Source organism: Salvelinus fontinalis, unplaced genomic scaffold, assembly GCF_029448725.1.
Source record: "Salvelinus fontinalis isolate EN_2023a unplaced genomic scaffold, ASM2944872v1 scaffold_0016, whole genome shotgun sequence".
Classification (NCBI taxonomy): Eukaryota; Metazoa; Chordata; class Actinopteri; order Salmoniformes; family Salmonidae; genus Salvelinus; species Salvelinus fontinalis.
Window position 1 is genome coordinate 654,151 of NW_026600225.1, and position 17,538 is coordinate 671,688.

The window sequence follows — 17,538 nt, forward strand, 5'->3', positions numbered from 1 at the left end:
CCACCCCACTACCACTATCAAATTAGAGCCATAAGGGAGACTAGACATCTACCAACCCACTACCACTATCTGATTAGAGCCATAATGGAGACTAGACATCTACCACCCCACTACCACTATCAGATTAGAGCCACAAGGGAGACTAGACATCTACCAACCCCACTACCACTATCAAATTAGAGCCATAAGGGAGACTAGACATCTACCACCCCACTACCACTATCAGATTAGAGCCATAAGGGAGACTAGACATCTACCACCCTACTATCAGATTAGAGCCATAAGGGAGACTAGACATCTACCACCCACTATCAGATTAGAACCATAAGGGAGACAAGACATCTACCACCTCGCTACCACTATCAGATTCGAACCATAAGGGAAACTACACATCTACCACCCACTATCAGATTAGAACCATAAGGGAGACTAGACATCTACCACCCCATTACCACTATCAGATTAGAGCCATAAGGGAGACTAAACATCTACCACCCCACTAGCACTATTAAATTAGAGCCATTAGGGAGACTAGACACGTACCACCCCACTACCACTATCAGATTAGAACCATAAGGGAGCCTAGACATCTACCACCCCACTACCACTATCAAATTAGAGCCAGAAGGGAGACTAGACATCTACCACCCGACTACCACTATCAGATTAGAGCGATAAGGGAGACTAGACATCTACCACCCCACTACCACTATCAGATTAGAGCCATAAGGGAGACGAGACATCTACCACCCCATTACCACTATCAGATTAGAGTCATAAAGGAGACAAGACATCTACCAACCCACTATCAGATTAGAGCCATAAGGGAGACTAGACATCTACCACCCCACTACCACTATCAAATTAGAGCCATAAGGGAGACTAGACATCTACCAACCCACTACCACTATCAGATTAGAGCCATAATGGAGACTAGACATCTACCACCCCACTACCACTATCAGATTAGAGCCACAAGGGAGACTAGACATCTACCACCCCACTACCACTATCAAATTAGAGCCATAAGGGAGACTAGACATCTACCACCCCACTACCACTATCAGATTAGAGCCATAAGGGAGACTAGACATCTACCACCCTACTATCAGATTAGAGCCATAAGGGAGACTAGACATCTACCACCTCGCTACCACTATCAGATTAGAACCATAAGGGAGACTAGACATCTACCACCCACTATCAGATTAGAACCATAAGGGAGACTAGACATCTACCACCCCATTACCACTATCAGGTTAGAGCCATAAGGGAGACTAAACATCTACCACCCCACTATCACTATCAAATTAGAGCCATTAGGGAGACTAGACATGTACCACCCCACTACCACTATCAGATTAGAGCCATAAGGGAGACTAGACATTTACCACCCCGCTATCAGATTAGAGCCATAAGGGAGTCTAGACATCTACCACACCACTACCACTATCAGATTAGAGCCACAAGGGAGACTAGACATCTACCACCACACTACCACTATCAGATTAGAGCCATAAGGGAGACAAGACATCTACCACCCCACTACCAATTCCAGATTAGAGCCATAAGGGAGTCTAGACATCTACCACACCACCACCACTATCAAATTAGAGCCGTAAGGGAGACTAGACATCTACCACTCCACTACCACTATCAGATTAGAGCCATAAGGGAGATAGACATCTACCACCCACTATCAGATTAAAACCATAAGGGAGACTAGACATCTACCACCCCACTACCACTATCAAATTAGAGCCATAAGGGAGAATAGACATTTTCCACCCCACTACCACTATCAGATTAGAGCCATAAGGGAGCCTAGACATCTACCACCCCACTACCACTATCAGATTAGAGCCATAAGGGAGACTAGACATCTACCACCCCACTTCCACTATCAGATTAGAGCCATAAGGGAGACTAGACATCTACCACCCCACTACCACTATCAGATTAGAGCCACAAGGGAGACTATACATCTACCACCCCACTGCCACTATCAGATTAGAGCCATAAGGGAGACTAGACATCTACCACCCTACTATCAGATTAGAGCCATAAGGGAGACTAGACATCTACCACCCACTATCAGATTAGAACCATAAGGGAAACTACACATCTACCACCCACTATCAGTTTAGAACCATAAGGGACACTAGACATCTACCACCCCATTACCACTATCAGATTAGAGCCATAAGGGAGACTAAACATCTACCACCCCACTACCACTATTAAATTAGAGCCATTAGGGAGACTAGACACGTACCACCCCACTACCACTATCAAATTAAAGCCGTAAGGGAGACTAGACATCTACCACTCCACTACCACTATCAGATTAGAGCCATAAGGCAGAATAGACATCTACCACCCACTATCAGATTAGAACCATAAGGGAGACTAGACATCTACCACCCGACTACCACTATCAGATTAGAGCGATAAGGGAGACTAGACATCTACCACCCCACTACCACTATCAGATTAGAGCCATAAGGGAGACGAGACATCTACCACCCCATTACCACTATCAGATTAGAGTCATAAAGGAGACAAGACATCTACCAACCCACTATCAGATTAGAGCCATAATTGAGACTAGACATCTACCACCCCACTACCACTATCAAATTAGAGCCATAAGGGAGACTAGACATCTACCAACCCACTACCACTATCAGATTAGAGCCATAATGGAGACTAGACATCTACCACCCCACTACCACTATCAGATTAGAGCCACAAGGGAGACTAGACATCTACCACCCCACTACCACTATCAAATTAGAGCCATAAGGGAGACTAGACATCTACCACCCTACTATCAGATTAGAGCCATAAGGGAGACTAGACATCTACCACCTCGCTACCACTATCAGATTAGAACCATAAGGGAGACTAGACATCTACCACCCCATTACCACTATCAGGTTAGAGCCATAAGGGAGACTAAACATCTACCACCCCACTATCACTATCAAATTAGAGCCATTAGGGAGACTAGACATGTACCACCCCACTACCACTATCAGATTAGAGCCATAAGGGAGACTAGACATCTACCACCCCGCTATCAGATTAGAGCCATAAGGGAGACTAGACATCTACCACCCCACTACCACTATCAGATTAGAGCCATAAGGGAGACTAGACATCTACCACCCCACTACCACTATCAAATTAGAGCCATAAGGGAGACTAGACATCTACCACCCCATTACCACTATCAGATTTTAGTCATAAAGGAGACAAGACATCTACCACCCGACTACCACTATCAGATTAGAGCCATAAGGGAGACTAGACATCTACCACCCCATTACCACTATCAGATTAGAGTCATAAAGGAGACAAGACATCTACCAACCCACTATCAGATTAGAGCCATAAGGGAGACTAGACATCTACCACCCCACTACCACTATCAAATTAGAGCCATAAGGGAGACTAGACATCTACCAACCCACTACCACTATCAGATTAGAGCCATAATGGAGACTAGACATCTACCACCCCACTACCACTATCAGATTAGAGCCACAAGGGAGACTAGACATCTACCACCCTACTATCAGATTAGTGCCATAAGGGAGACTAGAAATCTACCACCCCACTACAACTATCAAATTAGAGCCATAAGGGAGACTAGACATCTACCACCCCATTACCACTATCAGATTAGAGTCATAAAGGAGACAAGACATCTACCAACCCACTATCAGATTAGAGCCATAAGGGAGACTAGACATCTACCACCCCACTACCACTATCAAATTAGAGCCATAAGGGAGACTAGACATCTACCAACCCACTACCACTATCAGATTAGAGCCATAATGGAGACTAGACATCTACCACCCCACTACCACTATCAGATTAGAGCCACAAGGGAGACTAGACATCTACCACCCCACTACCACTATCAAATTAGAGCCATAAGGGAGACTAGACATCTACCACCCTACTATCAGATTAGAGCCATAAGGGAGACTAGAAATCTACCACCCCACTACAACTATCAAATTAGAGCCATAAGGGAGACTAGACATCTACCAACCCACTACCACTATCAGATTAGAGCCATAAGGGAGACTAGACATCTACCACCCCATTACCACTATCAGATTAGAGTCATAAAGGAGACAAGACATCTACCAACCCACTATCAGATTAGAGCCATAAGGGAGACTAGACATCTACCACCCCACTACCACTATCAGATTAGAACCATAAGGGAAACTACACATCTACCACCCACTATCAGATTAGAACCATAAGGGAGACTAGACATCTACCAACCCACTACCACTATCAGATTAGAGCCATAATGGAGACTAGACATCTACCACCCCACTACCACTATCAGATTAGAGCCACAAGGGAGACTAGACATCTACCACCCCACTACCACTATCAAATTAGAGCCATAAGGGAGACTAGACATCTACCACCCCACTACCACTATCAGATTAGAGCCATAAGGGAGACTAGACATCTACCACCCTACTATCAGATTAGAGCCATAAGGGAGACTAGACATCTACCACCTCGCTACCACTATCAGATTAGAACCATAAGGGAGACTAGACATCTACCACCCCACTACCACTATCAGATTAGAGCCATAAGGGGGACTAGACATCTACCAACCCACTACCACTATCAGATTAGAGCCATAAGGGAGACTAGACATCTACCACCCCATTACCACTATCAGATTAGAGTCATAAAGGAGACAAGACATCTACCAACCCACTATCAGATTAGAGCCATAAGGGAGACTAGACATCTACCACCCCACTACCACTATCAAATTAGAGCCATAAGGGAGACTAGACATCTACCAACCCACTACCACTATCAGATTAGAGCCATAATGGAGACTAGACATCTACCACCCCACTCCACTATCAGATTAGAGCCACAAGGGAGACTAGACATCTACCACCCCACTACCACTATCAAATTAGAGCCATAAGGGAGACTAGACATCTACCACCCTACTATCAGATTAGAGCCATAAGGGAGACTAGAAATCTACCACCCCACTACAACTATCAAATTAGAGCCATAAGGGAGACTAGACATCTACCACCCCATTACCACTATCAGATTAGAGTCATAAAGGAGACAAGACATCTACCAACCCACTATCAGATTAGAGCCATAAGGGAGACTAGACATCTACCACCCCACTACCACTATCAAATTAGAGCCATAAGGGAGACTAGACATCTACCAACCCACTACCACTATCAGATTAGAGCCATAATGGAGACTAGACATCTACCACCCCACTACCACTATCAGATTAGAGCCACAAGGGAGACTAGACATCTACCACCCCACTACCACTATCAAATTAGAGCAATAAGGGAGACTAGACATCTACCACCCTACTATCAGATTAGAGCCATAAGGGAGACTAGAAATCTACCACCCCACTACAACTATCAAATTAGAGCCATAAGGGAGACTAGACATCTACCAACCCACTACCACTATCAGATTAGAGCCATAAGGGAGACTAGACATCTACCACCCCATTACCACTATCAGATTAGAGTCATAAAGGAGACAAGACATCTACCAACCCACTACCACTATCAAATTAGAGCCATAAGGGAGACTAGACATCTACCAACCCACTACCACTATCAGATTAGAGCCATAATGGAGACTAGACATCTACCACCCCACTACCACTATCAGATTAGAGCCACAAGGGAGACTAGACATCTACCAACCCCACTACCACTATCAAATTAGAGCCATAAGGGAGACTAGACATCTACCACCCCACTACCACTATCAGATTAGAGCCATAAGGGAGACTAGACATCTACCACCCTACTATCAGATTAGAGCCATAAGGGAGACTAGACATCTACCACCCCACTACCACTATCAGATTAGAACCATAAGGGAAACTACAAATCTACCACCCACTATCAGATTAGAACCATAAGGGAGACTAGACATCTACCACCCCATTACCACTATCAGATTAGAGCGATAAGGGAGACTAAACATCTACCACCCCACTACCACTATTAAATTAGAGCCATTAGGGAGACTAGACACGTACCACCCCACTACCACGATCAAATTAGAGCCGTAAGGGAGATTAGACATCTACCACTCCACTACCACTATCAGATTAGAGCCATAAGGGAGACTAGACATCTACCAACCACTATCAGATTAGAACCATAAGGGAGACTAGACATCTACCACCCCATTACCACTATCAGATTAGAGTCATAAAGGAGACAAGACATCTACCAACCCACTATCAGATTAGAGCCATAAGGGAGACTAGACATCTACCACCCCATTACCACTATCAGATTAGAGTCATAAAGGAGACAAGACATCTACCAACCCACTACCACTATCAAATTAGAGCCATAAGGGAGACTAGACATCTACCAACCCACTACCACTATCAGATTAGAGCCATAATGGAGACTAGACATCTACCACCCCACTACCACTATCAGATTAGAGCCACAAGGGAGACTAGACATCTACCAACCCCACTACCACTATCAAATTAGAGCCATAAGGGAGACTAGACATCTACCACCCCACTACCACTATCAGATTAGAGCGATAAGGGAGACTAGACATATACCACCCCACTACCACTATCAGATTAGAGCCATAAGGGAGACGAGACATCTACCACCCCATTACCACTATCAGATTAGAGTCATAAAGGAGACAAGACATCTAATCTGATAGTGGTAGTGGGATGGTAGATGTCTAGTCTCCCTTATGGCTCTAATCTGATAGTGGTAGTGGGTTGGTAGATGTCTAGTCTCCCTTATGGTTCTAATCTGATAGAGGGTGGTAGATGTCTAGTCTCCCTTATGGCTCTAATCTGATAGTGGTAGTGGGTTGGTAGATGTCTAGTCTCCCTTATGGCTCTAATCTGATAGTGGTAGTGGGGTGGTAGATGTCTAGGCTCCCTTATGGCTCTAATCTGGAATTGGTAGTGGGGTGGTAGATGTCTAGTCTCCCTTATGGCTCTAATCTGATAGTGGTAGTCTGGTGGTAGATGTCTAGTCTCCCTTGTGAGTCTAATCTGATAGTGGTAGTGGGGTGGTAGATGTCTAGTCTCCATTATGGCTCTAATCTGATAGTGGTAGTGGGGTGGTAGATGTCTAGTCTCCCTTCTGGCTCTAATCTGATAGTGGTAGTGGGGTGGTAGATGTCTAGTCTCCCTTATGCCTCTAATCTGATAGTGGTAGTGGGGTGGTAGATGTCTAGTCTCCTTTATGACTCTAATCTGATAGTGGTAGTGGGATGGTAGATGTCTAGTCTCCCTTATGGCTCTAATCTGATAGTGGTAGTGGGTTGGTAGATGTCTAGTCTCCCTTATGGTTCTAATCTGATAGAGGGTGGTAGATGTCTAGTCTCCCTTATGGCTCTAATCTGATAGTGGTAGTGGGGTGGTAGATGTCTGGTCTCCCTTATGGCTCTAATCTGGTAGTGGTAGTGGGGTGGTAGATGTCTAGTCTCCCTTATGGCTCTAATCTGATAGTGGTAGTGGGGTGGTAGATGTCTAGTCTCCCTTCTGGCTCTAATCTGATAGTGGTAGTGGGGTGGTAGATGTCTAGTCTCCCTTATGCCTCTAATCTGATAGTGGTAGTGTGGTGGTAGATGTCTAGTCTCCTTTATGACTCTAATCTGATAGTGGTAGTGGGGTGGTAGATGTCTAGTCTCCATTATGGCTCTAATTTTATAGTGGTAGTGGGGTGGTAGATGTCTAGTCTCCCTTATGGCTCTAATCTGGAATTGGTAGTGGGGTGGTAGATGTCTAGTCTCCCTTATGGCTCTAATCTGATAGTGGTAGTCTGGTGGTAGATGTCTAGTCTCCCTTGTGAGTCTAATCTGATAGTGGTAGTGGGGTGGTAGATGTCTAGTCTCCCTTATGGCTCTAATCTGATAGTGGTAATGGGGTGGTAGATGTCTATTCTCCCTTATGGTTCTAATCTGATAGTGGGTGGTAGATGTCTAGTCTCCCTTATGGCTCTAATCTGATAGTGGTAGTGGGTTGGTAGATGTCTAGTCTCCCTTATGGCTCTAATCTGATAGTGGTAGTCTGGTGGTAGATGTCTAGTCTCCCTTGTGAGTCTAATCTGATAGTGGTAGTGGGGTGGTAGATGTCTAGTCTCCATTATGGCTCTAATCTGATAGTGGTAGTGGGGTGGTAGATGTCTAGTCTCCCTTATGGCTCTTATCTGATAGTGGTAATGGGGTGGTAGATGTCTAGTCTCCCGTATGGCTCTAATCTGATAGTGGTAGTGGGGTGGTAGATGTCTAGTCTCCCTTCTGGCTCTAATCTGATAGTGGTAGTGGGGTGGTAGATGTCTAGTCTCCCTTATGCCTCTAATCTGATAGTGGTAGTGGGGTGGTAGATGTCTAGTCTCCCTTCTGGCTCTAATCTGATAGTGGTAGTGGGGTGGTAGATGTCTAGTCTCCCTTATGCCTCTAATCTGATAGTGGTAGTGGGGTGGTAGATGTCTAGTCTCCTTTATGACTCTAATCTGATAGTGGTAGTGGGATGGTAGATGTCTAGTCTCCCTTATGGCTCTAATCTGATAGTGGTAGTGGGTTGGTAGATGTCTAGTCTCCCTTATGGTTCTAATCTGATAGAGGGTGGTAGATGTCTAGTCTCCCTTATGGCTCTAATCTGATAGTGGTAGTGGGTTGGTAGATGTCTAGTCTCCCTTATGGCTCTAATCTGATAGTGGTAGTGGGGTGGTAGATGTCTAGGCTCCCTTATGGCTCTAATCTGTAATTGGTAGTGGGGTGGTAGATGTCTAGTCTCCCTTATGGCTCTAATCTGATAGTGGTAGTCTGGTGGTAGATGTCTAGTCTCCCTTGTGAGTCTAATCTGATAGTGGTAGTGGGGTGGTAGATGTCTAGTCTCCATTATGGCTCTAATCTGATAGTGGTAGTGGGGTGGTAGATGTCTAGTCTCCCTTCTGGCTCTAATCTGATAGTGGTAGTGGGGTGGTAGATGTCTAGTCTCCCTTATGCCTCTAATCTGATAGTGGTAGTGGGGTGGTAGATGTCTAGTCTCCTTTATGACTCTAATCTGATAGTGGTAGTGGGATGGTAGATGTCTAGTCTCCCTTATGGCTCTAATCTGATAGTGGTAGTGGGTTGGTAGATGTCTAGTCTCCCTTATGGTTCTAATCTGATAGAGGGTGGTAGATGTCTAGTCTCCCTTATGGCTCTAATCTGATAGTGGTAGTGGGTTGGTAGATGTCTAGTCTCCCTTATGGCTCTAATTTGATAGTGGTAGTGGGGTGGTAGATGTCTGGTCTCCCTTATGGCTCTAATCTGGTAGTGGTAGTGGGGTGGTAGATGTCTAGTCTCCCTTATGGATCTAATCTGATAGTGGTAGTGGGGTGGTAGATGTCTAGTCTCCCTTCTGGCTCTAATCTGATAGTGGTAGTGGGGTGGTAGATGTCTAGTCTCCCTTATGCCTCTAATCTGATAGTGGTAGTGGGGTGGTAGATGTCTAGTCTCCTTTATGACTCTAATCCGATAGTGGTAGTGGGGTGGTAGATGTCTAGTCTCCATTATGGCTCTAATTTTATAGTGGTAGTGGGGTGGTAGATGTCTAGCCTCCCTTATGGCTCTAATCTGGAATTGGTAGTGGGGTGGTAGATGTCTAGTCTCCCTTATGGCTCTAATCTGATAGTGGTAGTCTGGTGGCAGATGTCTAGTCTCCCTTGTGAGTCTAATCTGATAGTGGTAGTGGGGTGGTAGATGTCTAGTCTCCATTATGGCTCTAATCTGATAGTGGTAGTGGGGTGGTAGATGTCTAGTCTCCCTTATGGCTCTAATCTGATAGTGGTAATGGGGTGGTAGATGTCCAGTCTCGCTTATGGCTATAATCTGATATTGGTAGTGGGGTGTAGATGTCTAGGCTCCCTTATGGCTCTAATCTGATAGTGGTAGTGGGGTGGTAGATGTCTAGTCTCCCTTATGGTTCTAATCTGATAGTGGGTGGTAGATGTCTAGTCTCCCTTATGGCTCTAATCTGATAGTGGTAATGGGGTGGTAGATGTCCAGTCTCGCTTATGGCTATAATCTGATATTGGTAGTGGGGTGTAGATGTCTAGGCTCCCTTATGGCTCTAATCTGATAGTGGTAGTGGGTTGGTAGATGTCTAGTCTCCCTTATGGCTCTAATCTGATAGTGGTAGTGGGGTGGTAGATGTCTAGTCTCCCTTCTGGCTCTAATCTGATAGTGGTAGTGGGGTGGTAGATGTCTAGTCTCCCTTATGGCTCTAATCTGATAGTGGTAGTGGGTTGGTAGATGTCTAGTCTCCCTTATGGTTCTAATCTGATAGAGGGTGGTAGATGTCTAGTCTCCCTTATGCCTCTAATCTGATAGTAGTAGTGGGGTGGTAGATGTCTAGTCTCCATTATGACTCTAATCTGATAGTGGTAGTGGGGTGGTAGATGTCTAGTCTCCATTATGGCTCTAATTTTATAGTGGTAGTGGGGTGGTAGATGTCTAGTCTCCCTTATGGCTCTAATCTGGAATTGGTAGTGGGGTGGTAGATGTCTAGTCTCCCTTATGGCTCTAATCTGATAGTGGTAGTCTGGTGGTAGATGTCTAGTCTCCCTTGTGAGTCTAATCTGATAGTGGTAGTGGGGTGGTAGATGTCTAGTCTCCCTTATGGCTCTAATCTGATAGTGGTAATGGGGTGGTAGATGTCTATTCTCCCTTATGGTTCTAATCTGATAGTGGGTGGTAGATGTCTAGTCTCCCTTATGGCTCTAATCTGATAGTGGTAGTGGGTTGGTAGATGTCTAGTCTCCCTTATGGCTCTAATCTGATAGTGGTAGTGGGGTGGTAGATGTCTAGTCTCCCTTCTGGCTCTAATCTGATAGTGGTAGTGGGGTGGTAGATGTCTAGTCTCCCTTGTGAGTCTAATCTGATAGTGGTAGTGAGGTGGTAGATGTCTAGTCTCCATTATGGCTCTAATCTGATAGTGGTAGTGGGGTGGTAGATGTCTAGTCTCCCTTATGGCTCTAATCTGATAGTGGTAATGGGGTGGTAGATGTCTAGTCTCCCTTATGGTTCTAATCTGATAGTGGGTGGTAGATGTCTAGTCTCCCTTATGGCTCTAATCTGATAGTGGTAGTGGGTTGGTAGATGTCTAGTCTCCCTTATGGCTCTAATCTGATAGTGGTAGTGGGGTGGTAGATGTCTAGGCTCCCTTATGGCTCTAATCTGGAATTGGTAGTGGGGTGGTAGATGTCTAGTCTCCCTTATGGCTCTAATCTGATAGTGGTAGTCTGGTGGTAGATGTCTAGTCTCCCTTGTGAGTCTAATCTGATAGTGGTAGTGGGGTGGTAGATGTCTAGTCTCCATTATGGCTCTAATCTGATAGTGGTAGTGGGGTGGTAGATGTCTAGTCTCCCTTCTGGCTCTAATCTGATAGTGGTAGTGGGGTGGTAGATGTCTAGTCTCCCTTATGCCTCTAATCTGATAGTGGTAGTGGGGTGGTAGATGTCTAGTCTCCTTTATGACTCTAATCTGATAGTGGTAGTGGGATGGTAGATGTCTAGTCTCCCTTATGGCTCTAATCTGATAGTGGTAGTGGGTTGGTAGATGTCTAGTCTCCCTTATGGTTCTAATCTGATAGAGGGTGGTAGATGTCTAGTCTCCCTTATGGCTCTAATCTGATAGTGGTAGTGGGTTGGTAGATGTCTAGTCTCCCTTATGGCTCTAATTTGATAGTGGTAGTGGGGTGGTAGATGTCTGGTCTCCCTTATGGCTCTAATCTGGTAGTGGTAGTGGGGTGGTAGATGTCTAGTCTCCCTTATGGCTCTAATCTGATAGTGGTAGTAGGGTGGTAGATGTCTAGTCTCCCTTCTGGCTCTAATCTGATAGTGGTAGTGGGGTGGTAGATGTCTAGTCTCCCTTATGCCTCTAATCTGATAGTGGTAGTGGGGTGGTAGATGTCTAGTCTCCTTTATGACTCTAATCCGATAGTGGTAGTGGGGTGGTAGATGTCTAGTCTCCATTATGGCTCTAATTTTATAGTGGTAGTGGGGTGGCAGATGTCTAGCCTCCCTTATGGCTCTAATCTGGAATTGGTAGTGGGGTGGTAGATGTCTAGTCTCCCTTATGGCTCTAATCTGATAGTGGTAGTCTGGTGGTAGATGTCTAGTCTCCCTTGTGAGTCTAATCTGATAGTGGTAGTGGGGTGGTAGATGTCTAGTCTCCATTATGGCTCTAATCTGATAGTGGTAGTGGGGTGGTAGATGTCTAGTCTCCCTTATGGCTCTAATCTGATAGTGGTAATGGGGTGGTAGATGTCCAGTCTCGCTTATGGCTATAATCTGATATTGGTAGTGGGGTGTAGATGTCTAGGCTCCCTTATGGCTCTAATCTGATAGTGGTAGTGGGGTGGTAGATGTCTAGTCTCCCTTATGGTTCTAATCTGATAGTGGGTGGTAGATGTCTAGTCTCCCTTATGGCTCTAATCTGATAGTGGTAATGGGGTGGTAGATGTCCAGTCTCGCTTATGGCTATAATCTGATATTGGTAGTGGGGTGTAGATGTCTAGGCTCCCTTATGGCTCTAATCTGATAGTGGTAGTGGGTTGGTAGATGTCTAGTCTCCCTTATGGCTCTAATCTGATAGTGGTAGTGGGGTGGTAGATGTCTAGTCTCCCTTCTGGCTCTAATCTGATAGTGGTAGTGGGGTGGTAGATGTCTAGTCTCCCTTATGGCTCTAATCTGATAGTGGTAGTGGGTTGGTAGATGTCTAGTCTCCCTTATGGTTCTAATCTGATAGAGGGTGGTAGATGTCTAGTCTCCCTTATGCCTCTAATCTGATAGTAGTAGTGGGGTGGTAGATGTCTAGTCTCCATTATGACTCTAATCTGATAGTGGTAGTGGGGTGGTAGATGTCTAGTCTCCATTATGGCTCTAATTTTATAGTGGTAGTGGGGTGGTAGATGTCTAGTCTCCCTTATGGCTCTAATCTGGAATTGGTAGTGGGGTGGTAGATGTCTAGTCTCCCTTATGGCTCTAATCTGATAGTGGTAGTCTGGTGGTAGATGTCTAGTCTCCCTTGTGAGTCTAATCTGATAGTGGTAGTGGGGTGGTAGATGTCTAGTCTCCCTTATGGCTCTAATCTGATAGTGGTAATGGGGTGGTAGATGTCTATTCTCCCTTATGGTTCTAATCTGATAGTGGGTGGTAGATGTCTAGTCTCCCTTATGGCTCTAATCTGATAGTGGTAGTGGGTTGGTAGATGTCTAGTCTCCCTTATGGCTCTAATCTGATAGTGGTAGTGGGGTGGTAGATGTCTAGTCTCCCTTCTGGCTCTAATCTGATAGTGGTAGTGGGGTGGTAGATGTCTAGTCTCCCTTGTGAGTCTAATCTGATAGTGGTAGTGAGGTGGTAGATGTCTAGTCTCCATTATGGCTCTAATCTGATAGTGGTAGTGGGGTGGTAGATGTCTAGTCTCCCTTATGGCTCTAATCTGATAGTGGTAATGGGGTGGTAGATGTCTAGTCTCCCTTATGGTTCTAATCTGATAGTGGGTGGTAGATGTCTAGTCTCCCTTATGGCTCTAATCTGATAGTGGTAGTGGGTTGGTAGATGTCTAGTCTCCCTTATGGCTCTAATCTGATAGTGGTAGTGGGGTGGTAGATGTCTAGGCTCCCTTATGGCTCTAATCTGGAATTGGTAGTGGGGTGGTAGATGTCTAGTCTCCCTTATGGCTCTAATCTGATAGTGGTAGTCTGGTGGTAGATGTCTAGTCTCCCTTGTGAGTCTAATCTGATAGTGGTAGTGGGGTGGTAGATGTCTAGTCTCCATTATGGCTCTAATCTGATAGTGGTAGTGGGGTGGTAGATGTCTAGTCTCCCTTCTGGCTCTAATCTGATAGTGGTAGTGGGGTGGTAGATGTCTAGTCTCCCTTATGCCTCTAATCTGATAGTGGTAGTGGGGTGGTAGATGTCTAGTCTCCTTTATGACTCTAATCTGATAGTGGTAGTGGGATGGTAGATGTCTAGTCTCCCTTATGGCTCTAATCTGATAGTGGTAGTGGGTTGGTAGATGTCTAGTCTCCCTTATGGTTCTAATCTGATAGAGGGTGGTAGATGTCTAGTCTCCCTTATGGCTCTAATCTGATAGTGGTAGTGGGTTGGTAGATGTCTAGTCTCCCTTATGGCTCTAATTTGATAGTGGTAGTGGGGTGGTAGATGTCTGGTCTCCCTTATGGCTCTAATCTGGTAGTGGTAGTGGGGTGGTAGATGTCTAGTCTCCCTTATGGCTCTAATCTGATAGTGGTAGTAGGGTGGTAGATGTCTAGTCTCCCTTCTGGCTCTAATCTGATAGTGGTAGTGGGGTGGTAGATGTCTAGTCTCCCTTATGCCTCTAATCTGATAGTGGTAGTGGGGTGGTAGATGTCTAGTCTCCTTTATGACTCTAATCCGATAGTGGTAGTGGGGTGGTAGATGTCTAGTCTCCATTATGGCTCTAATTTTATAGTGGTAGTGGGGTGGCAGATGTCTAGCCTCCCTTATGGCTCTAATCTGGAATTGGTAGTGGGGTGGTAGATGTCTAGTCTCCCTTATGGCTCTAATCTGATAGTGGTAGTCTGGTGGTAGATGTCTAGTCTCCCTTGTGAGTCTAATCTGATAGTGGTAGTGGGGTGGTAGATGTCTAGTCTCCATTATGGCTCTAATCTGATAGTGGTAGTGGGGTGGTAGATGTCTAGTCTCCCTTATGGCTCTAATCTGATAGTGGTAATGGGGTGGTAGATGTCCAGTCTCGCTTATGGCTATAATCTGATATTGGTAGTGGGGTGTAGATGTCTAGGCTCCCTTATGGCTCTAATCTGATAGTGGTAGTGGGGTGGTAGATGTCTAGTCTCCCTTACGGCTCTAATTTTATAGTGGTAGTGGGGTGGTAGATGTCTAGTCTCCCTTATGGCTCTAATCTGGAATTGGTAGTGGGGTGGTAGATGTCTAGTCTCCCTTATGGCTCTAATCTGATAGTGGTAGTCTGGTGGTAGATGTCTAGTCTCCCTTGTGAGTCTAATCTGATAGTGGTAGTGGGGTGGTAGATGTCTAGTCTCCATTATGGCTCTAATCTGATAGTGGTAGTGGGGTGGTAGATGTCTAGTCTCCCTTATGCCTCTAATCTGATAGTGGTAGTGGGGTGGTAGATGTCTAGTCTCCTTTATGACTCTAATCTGATAGTGGTAGTGGGGTGGTAGATGTCTAGCCTCCCTTATGGCTCTAATCTGGAATTGGTAGTGGGGTGGTAGATGTCTAGTCTCCCTTATGGCTCTAATCTGATAGTGGTAGTCTGGTGGTAGATGTCTAGTCTCCCTTGTGAGTCTAATCTGATAGTGGTAGTGGGGTGGTAGATGTCTAGTCTCCATTATGGCTCTAATCTGATAGTGGTAGTGGGGTGGTAGATGTCTAGTCTCCCTTGTGGCTCTAATCTGATAGTGGTAATGGGGTGGTAGATGTCCAGTCTCGCTTATGGCTATAATCTGATATTGGTAGTGGGGTGTAGATGTCTAGGCTCCCTTATGGCTCTAATCTGATAGTGGTAGTGGGGTGGTAGATGTCTAGTCTCCCTTACGGCTCTAATTTTATAGTGGTAGTGGGGTGGTAGATGTCTAGTCTCCCTTATGGCTCTAATCTGGAATTGGTAGTGGGGTGGTAGATGTCTAGTCTCCCTTATGGCTCTAATCTGATAGTGGTAGTCTGGTGGTAGATGTCTAGTCTCCCTTGTGAGTCTAATCTGATAGTGGTAGTGGGGTGGTAGATGTCTAGTCTCCATTATGGCTCTAATCTGATAGTGGTAGTGGGGTGGTAGATGTCTAGTCTCCCTTATGGCTCTAATCTGATAGTGGTAATGGGGTGGTAGATGTCTAGTCTCCCTTATGGTTCTAATCTGATAGTGGGTGGTAGATGTCTAGTCTCCCTTATGGCTCTAATCTGATAGTGGTAGTGGGTTGGTAGATGTCTAGTCTCCCTTATGGCTCTAATCTGATAGTGGTAGTGGGGTGGTAGATGTCTAGTCTCCCTTCTGGCTCTAATCTGATAGTGGTAGTGGGGTGGTAGATGTCTAGTCTCCCTTATGGCTCTAATCTGATAGTGGTAGTGGGTTGGTAGATGTCTAGTCTCCCTTATGGTTCTAATCTGATAGAGGGTGGTAGATGTCTAGTCTCCCTTATGGCTCTAATCTGATAGTGGTAGTGGGGTGGTAGATGTCTAGTCTCCCTTATGGCTCTAATTTTATAGTGGTAGTGGGGTGGTAGATGTCTAGCCTCCCTTATGGCTCTGATCTGGAATTGGTAGTGGGGTGGTAGATGTCTAGTCTCCCTTATGGCTCTAATCTGATAGTGGTAGTCTGGTGGTAGATGTCTAGTCTCCCTTGTGAGTCTAATCTGATAGTGGTAGTGGGGTGGTAGATGTCTAGTCTCCATTATGGCTCTAATCTGATAGTGGTAGTGGGGTGGTAGATGTCTAGTCTCCCTTATGGCTCTAATCTGATAGTGGTAATGGGGTGGTAGATGTCTAGTCTCGCTTATGGCTATAATCTGATATTGGTAGTGGGGTGTAGATGTCTAGGCTCCCTTATGGCTCTAATCTGATAGTGGTAGTGGGGTGGTAGATGTCTAGTCTCCCTTACGGCTCTAATTTTATAGTGGTAGTGGGGTGGTAGATGTCTAGTCTCCCTTATGGCTCTAATCTGGAATTGGTAGTGGGGTGGTAGATGTCTAGTCTCCCTTATGGCTCTAATCTGATAGTGGTAGTCTGGTGGTAGATGTCTAGTCTCCCTTGTGAGTCTAATCTGATAGTGGTAGTGGGGTGGTAGATGTCTAGTCTCCATTATGGCTCTAATCTGATAGTGGTAGTGGGGTGGTAGATGTCTAGTCTCCCTTATGGTTCTAATCTGATAGTGGGTGGTAGATGTCTAGTCTCCCTTATGGCTCTAATCTGATAGTGGTAGTGGGTTGGTAGATGTCTAGTCTCCCTTATGGCTCTAATCTGATAGTGGTAGTGGGGTGGTAGATGTCTAGTCTCCCTTCTGGCTCTAATCTGATAGTGGTAGTGGGGTGGTAGATGTCTAGTCTCCCTTATGCCTCTAATCTGATAGTGGTAGTGGGGTGGTAGATGTCTAGTCTCCTTTATGACTCTAATCTGATAGTGGTAGTGGGGTGGTAGATGTCTAGTCTCCATTATGGCTCTAATTTTATAGTGGTAGTGGGGTGGTAGATGTCTAGTCTCCCTTATGGCTCTAATCTGGAATTGGTAGTGGGGTGGTAGATGTCTAGTCTCCCTTATGGCTCTAATCTGATAGTGGTAGTCTGGTGGTAGATGTCTAGTCTCCCTTGTGAGTCTAATCTGATAGTGGTAGTGGGGTGGTAGATGTCTAGTCTCCCTTATGGCTCTAATCTGATAGTGGTAATGGGGTGGTAGATGTCTATTCTCCCTTATGGTTCTAATCTGATAGT